The sequence below is a fragment of the Aulonocara sp. 'chitande type north' Nkhata Bay genome, linkage group LG14 (genome assembly GCF_057382095.1).
Source record: "Aulonocara sp. 'chitande type north' Nkhata Bay isolate Kocher_YH1m ecotype deep benthic linkage group LG14, A_spYH_male_GT1.1, whole genome shotgun sequence".
Lineage (NCBI taxonomy): Eukaryota > Metazoa > Chordata > Actinopteri > Cichliformes > Cichlidae > Aulonocara > Aulonocara sp. 'chitande type north' Nkhata Bay.
Window position 1 is genome coordinate 24,756,409 of NC_141357.1, and position 6,087 is coordinate 24,762,495.

The 6,087-nt window shown below is 41.1% G+C and overlaps 1 long non-coding RNA gene across 1 annotated transcript; it reads left to right on the top strand.

Moving 5' to 3' along the window:
- On the top strand, window positions 1-6,087 carry LOC147314650 (uncharacterized). Its single transcript, XR_015124860.1, has 4 exons — window positions 1-442; window positions 2,881-3,050; window positions 4,084-5,898; window positions 5,985-6,087. It is a non-coding gene; the product is annotated as an uncharacterized LOC147314650 (long non-coding RNA).

Genomic DNA, 6,087 nt, shown 5'->3' on the forward strand with positions numbered 1-6,087 from the left:
TTGCGACGCGTCCAGCAGCCAATCAGCGCGAAGCCTGCTGCAGAAACACAAAAGCGGAGCACACTTAGTTCCACACATGGCTTCGGGACTGTTTGACACTTCTCCCCGGGATCAGACAGACACTCTGAGCCGCTGTGCAGTCTAACTGGTGGTTTAAGGAGCTGTTTCAGATTTCAGGACGAAGGTCTGGACCGAGACAGGGGAAAAAATCCAGTCATCTGGTTTGGCGAGATCTCAAGGAAGAATTCAAGGACACGGCGGTGGAGTTTAACGTCCTTAAGGTGGTTTAAGACTCGACGCGAGCCATGATAGACATGGACATGGTCAACGGTACCCCTGGCGGGTGGTTGTCTTTTGTAAACCTGTTGAATCTTGTGCGTAAAAACGCTGACATCTTCCTGAGGCGACACGACAGACCGCAGCCACTGGTCCCCAAAGATAGGTATATTTACCTGCAGGTAACCACTGCTCTAGATTGACTGTCACTGGTTAAACTAAGGGCTGACTACAGGGCAGGAGGCTTGGGGGGTTTTGGTGCAGTGCTCAAACAACGTACCACAGATTCATCCACCAGTGACAAAAACAAAACAGAGGAAACTGTTCATGTGAGGTGGTAACCGCTCAGATTCTGACACATTGTGTCTTGTGACCCGTGGTCACAAAACGCAAATAAAAAAAGAGATGAGTGATTTTTAAATTTACTTTGACTTGTATTTCATTGCAAACAATATGAACACAAAATATTTCATGTTTTGTCTGGTCAACTGCATTTCATTTGTGAATATACATCCTTTCCTGTCATTCAGACCTGCAACATACTCCAAAAAAGGTTGGGAAAGTATCAATTTAGAGCTAGTAATCGGGTAAATTTGTTAAATAATGATATGATTTGAAACAGGTGATGTTAACAGGTGATTGTAATTATGATTTGGTACAAAAGCAGCATCCAAAAAATGTCAAGTACTTTAAGAGCAAAGATTGGCTGAGGATCGCCAGTTTGCCAACAAATACGTTAGAAAATTATTGAAATGTGTAAAAACAATATTCCTCAAAGAAAGATAGGAAGAGGTTTGAATATTTCACCTTCAACAGTGCATAACATAATTATAATATTCAAGGAACCAGGAGGAATTTCAGTGCGTAAAGGAAAAGGGTGCAAGCCTAAGCTGAACAACCATGATCTCCGATCCCTCAGGCGGCACTGCATCAAAAATCGTCATTCATCTGTAAGTGATATTACCACATGAGCTCAGGACTACCTTGGCAAACCTTTGTCAAGCACCACAATACGTAGTTACATCCACAAATTCAGTTAAAACTGTACTGTGCCAAAAGGAAGCCCTATGTTAACAGTGTCCAGAAGCGCTGTCAACTTGTCTAGGTTCTGGAAGGCATCTGGGACGGACCATCGCACAGTGGAAACGTACTGTGGTCAGATGAATAAGTATTCTTGGGGAGAAATGTCTGCTTTGTGACTTCAGTCCCTAAACATCTTTTAACTCTCTGGGTTTGTTCAAAATCACTACCCTTTCAGCTTGTTCGTGGCCAAAAATGCCAAAATGTCTGTAATTTTTTATTATTTTTTATGTTTTTTGCCATTTTCTCTGCATAAAGCCTTTAACTAACTTCAGTTCTTTTCATAAATATAAAATAGTTATTACTTTTTACATTTTAACCCTTTAAACACCAGTTTATTTGTCCACTGCATCAGTTGGAAGACAACCTCAAATCTCACAATTTTATATATTTGCATTGCTACTGGAATTTCTTGTATTATTAATAGTAGAGTCTGGGACATGTAATTGATTCACATCAACATTGATTATAATGCATTGTTATTTTTGTGCAGGGAGAGCAAAAACATAAAGACTCCCTCTCAGCTTGTTCGTGCCAAAAATTTACAAAATGCTATAAAATGAATATATATAATATATATGCTATTCACCTCAGGACCAAACTGGATTTAGAGTTTGGTCCTGAGGTGATGCTATAAAATTAATATATATTAAAGCATTTTTCTACTTTCATTGACTTGATTTTTTTTGTTCCAATCCTGGAGGTGCACCTTCTTCTCATTTTGTTGGTGGGGTGTGGGTCACACTCTGGTTCAGACTACTGTATCCTGAGATCAATGGCAGAAGTGGCTGAGAATCGGGGACAAGGGTGTCTTGCAGTTGTTGAGGTCACCGGCATGGCTGTCAAAAACAAGTAATCAAAAAAGGTGGTTATAATGGGTTTCAGTCGGCCAAAAATGGCCACAATAGAGCCAAGAGGAACAATTTGATGTGTAATGTATATCAGTGGTCCCCAACCTTTTTTGCGCCATGGACCGGGTTTAATGTCAGACAATATTTTCAATATTTAAGGTGTCGCATGTGAATACAACAAAATAAAATGATACGACCGAAACAAACTCGTAAACATAATAATAAACGTGAATTGACTGTGTAATTGTGTAACTTTATTAGCAGTGTCCTCTGAAATGCGCCAACAACAGAGTAACATCCTCCTCTCTGCCCCTTAATGCTCTCTGGTCGCTATGGTAACGCGTAAATATATCTTTCAAAATAAGACACGACTACAACACGGGAAAAGACCCAGGGAAACCGAGCTAACAATAAAAACCCTGAAAACCATAAATTTCACACCTGAACCTCAACGCTTGCGGCCCGGTACCAAACGACCCACGGACCGGTACTGGTCTGTGGCCCGGGGGTTGGCGACCGCTGGTGTATATTATTGACATATTTAAGGAGCTGAAATTAAAAACAAAAAACCCCCATAAAGAAACAGCACAGCTGCTGCCCTAAACCGCTGTCAGATTTTTATCACATTTGCACTTTCACTTTGGATTCACCATCAGTTTGTATTCATTCACAGACCTGATTCAAGAATATATCACAGAAAGTGAGCAGGTAGCACCCTCCCTATCTGGACTACCTGGACCACCACCTCCACCTGCTGGCCTCCCCTGCTCGACACCAACCCCCATCCACAAACCAACGCAGACATCCAAGCTGGTGCTGGTTGCAAGAGGCACCTCGTCTAAGGTGGGTGTTTGTGTTTTGTTTTTTTAGGTGGTGTCAGCTGTAGGCCGTAAAAGTTGCCTGTTTGGGGTTACAGATTCTTGGCAAAGTTTGTGCTCATTACTTCGATCCAGGTTCTATTTAACTAGATAAAGTCTTAATTAGTATACCTGATACTTAATTTATAAGAGCCAGAGAAATAAATGTCAGTACATGCACCTATTTTGTAAATACTCAATCACTTTGGCTGCTATGACTGTATAACAGGTAGGAAACTGGAGTCTAAGCTGTCTGGAGAAAGGTTATGACTAATAAACAATGATAACAATAATGATGGCATTCTTATTTTTAGCCTTTTCTTATCTTAGCTGGGCAACATAAACATTAAAACAGTTAATGGATTCAGCTAAAACTTAAAACATTTTATTTATGAGAAGAAACTGTTAAAATCTGCTTTTGGCTTCTCTGATTGTTTTTTTTAGGTTTTCTTATCATTTGTTTATGCAAAGCAGTCACACAGATGGGCAGGTTGTTATGCTCTTCCCTCGGTTTATTATTAGCAACAGTAGTTTTATTTCCCATATTGTCTTTGTGCTATTATTGAAAGGCGGTTGATATAAAACACGTTCAGAGGAAGCGTCTGTTCCTCCTCCTCGGCGGTGGCTGCAGCTCTCATAATGAGGCTGTTGTGAGGATGGATTGTCGGTGGTATGAAGTGCTGCATGATTCATGTGCAGCCTGCAGACGGTTGGCTATTTTGCTGTGTGGCACAGAGCAGCCGTTAGGCAACTCGGCAGGTCAGGCTTCTACCAGAAAGCACGTGGTTTACAGGCAGCAGGAGCTCAGAAAGACTGTTTGTATTTAGATGGGTAATAATGAAGGGCGCTAGAAGACAAGTTTAGCCTTCTCTCAGTGAATGAGCTGCACAGGTTATGTCATGTCTGTTCCGATTATAATCTTTTCATGCTGCCTTTTCTGCCCAACGTTTATGGTGCGAGGTAAATATGTTTAAGCCAGTTTTAAATAATCTTGCTTTTCTCTCTCCCCCCCTCTCCAGGAGCCAGGCCTCCCTGTCCTCTTGTTTGCTGAGCTCGAAGAACTCCGGCATCCCGTCCTCTCAGAACCGGGGCGAGATGGACGTTCTGGACAAGCCCAAGCTCATGATAGTGGAGGAGCCCAGAAAAAGAGGCAGGTTTCGCTATGAATGTGCAGGCTGCCCGGTGGGCAGCATCCTGGGAGTATCCAGCACCAAAACCAGGCAGACTGGGCCTACAATAGAGGTAGGAGTTTTGTTTTCAATTCAGATTCTGAAGAGGGATTTACAAGATCTCAGAGGCAGTTAGGCACTTTTAACCACAGCTGATCCTGTTTACTCTGTTCACTTGACCCCTCCTGTCTGAAATGGGTGGAGACAGAAAAAATGTGGTTTGTCTGAATCAATTAGAAAGTCCCCACAAATCCCAGCTCAAGTGCAGTGAGATACAAGGAGGTATATCCCCCAGCTGCTTACTAACAAACACTCCCACACACATCTACACGCCACGATCATTCACACATCGACTTGGTGGTTACCAGGTTATATAAAGTTTAGTCAAGGAAATGTCCAGTTGCATAATGGATATTAATAGAATTGAACAATGGTGTTAACCTGTCATTATTTTTGGATGAAACTGGTACCTGAGAGGACTTAGTTTTGCTTTTATTTATTTTTTTATTGTAATGCATCAGGAAATCTGTAATGACCTTCTAACTATTGTTAAAAGTCTCACAGGTTGCTCAGATAAAAGACTGACGGAGTTTTTGTGTGTGTTTCAGTGAAAGGTAACTCTCTTATAATATTTGGCGTCCCTTCCTAATATGTTTCTATTGTCTTCAGTCTTTCGCACCTGATTGATAGATCCCCCCGCCAAAGTATTATTATTATTTTACATTTTGTAATTTTATTCATAACTTTATTACTCCTATTTTTATTTAATATTATTATTATTTATATTCTGAATAGAATAAAAACTTTTCATTCATTTACTGTATTTAATCATTAAATACATGTACCCATAGGTATTTATTTATTCGTTGTTTGTATTTGAATTGTGTATTTCCTTATGGGTTTTTTTTTTCTTTTGTTTTTCTTTTCTTTTCTGCTGTCTCACCCATTTAAGTTCTTGCTTAAATCTATTTAAAAAAGAATATTTGGAGCTCATCACAACGACCGCTCAGGTTGGACGGTTCTGGGACAAAGTAAGAAAGATGAGACTGAGTTTGTTTGGACATGTGCAGTGAAGACGTGCAGGTAGAAAGATGCCGTCAGAGAAGAAGAAAGCACAAAGAGGTGTGTGGATGTGATGAAAGAGGACTTGTAGGTGGTTTCCAGGTGGTAACGCGCCCTAAAGAAGAAAACTGTTGTGACCTAATTATTTTGTGTCATGATCCTGGTTCATTTTGACCCACTGTTTTGTGTTTATTCTGATTTTGGTATTAGTTCTTAGTAGTGATGTGACGTTCTGTGTCGAGGCGTCAAAGCTTGTGTTGAGTAATGGAGGGGGCGTTTCCGCGATGCGCGTAACGAGGCTTTCTTCGTTTATGGACTGAAGCTGAAAATGATGACGTCCGAAGCCTCGCTGCCCGGCTGTACCACGTGACTGGTTCAGGAAGTTGTTCGAACTTTGCCGCGAGATATGACAGTGATAGAAACCCCTCAGACTTCATTCAAAATGTGGGTGTTTGATGGAGAGTTGCGGTTAGTGAGAGTTTGGAGACAGTTTGGAGGTTTAGGAGAGTGAGGAGAGAAAGTCAGGAGAGAATGGAGCCAGCTAAGAAGAGGAGGATGTCCTCCCCTGTGTGGGAACATTTTGATCTTATTCCTCCCAACAAGGTATGTAAATTTCTACAGAAGATGTATTTTCATAATACTGATGGTGCAATACAATTTATGTTAAGCTGTCTTGACTTTTGTACAAGGTGAAGTGTTTGCTATGTGCCAGGGAGCTGGGATATAACAGCAACACCTCATCCATGCTTAGTCACTACAGAGCTTTGCATGAGAATAAGGGGAACACCGATT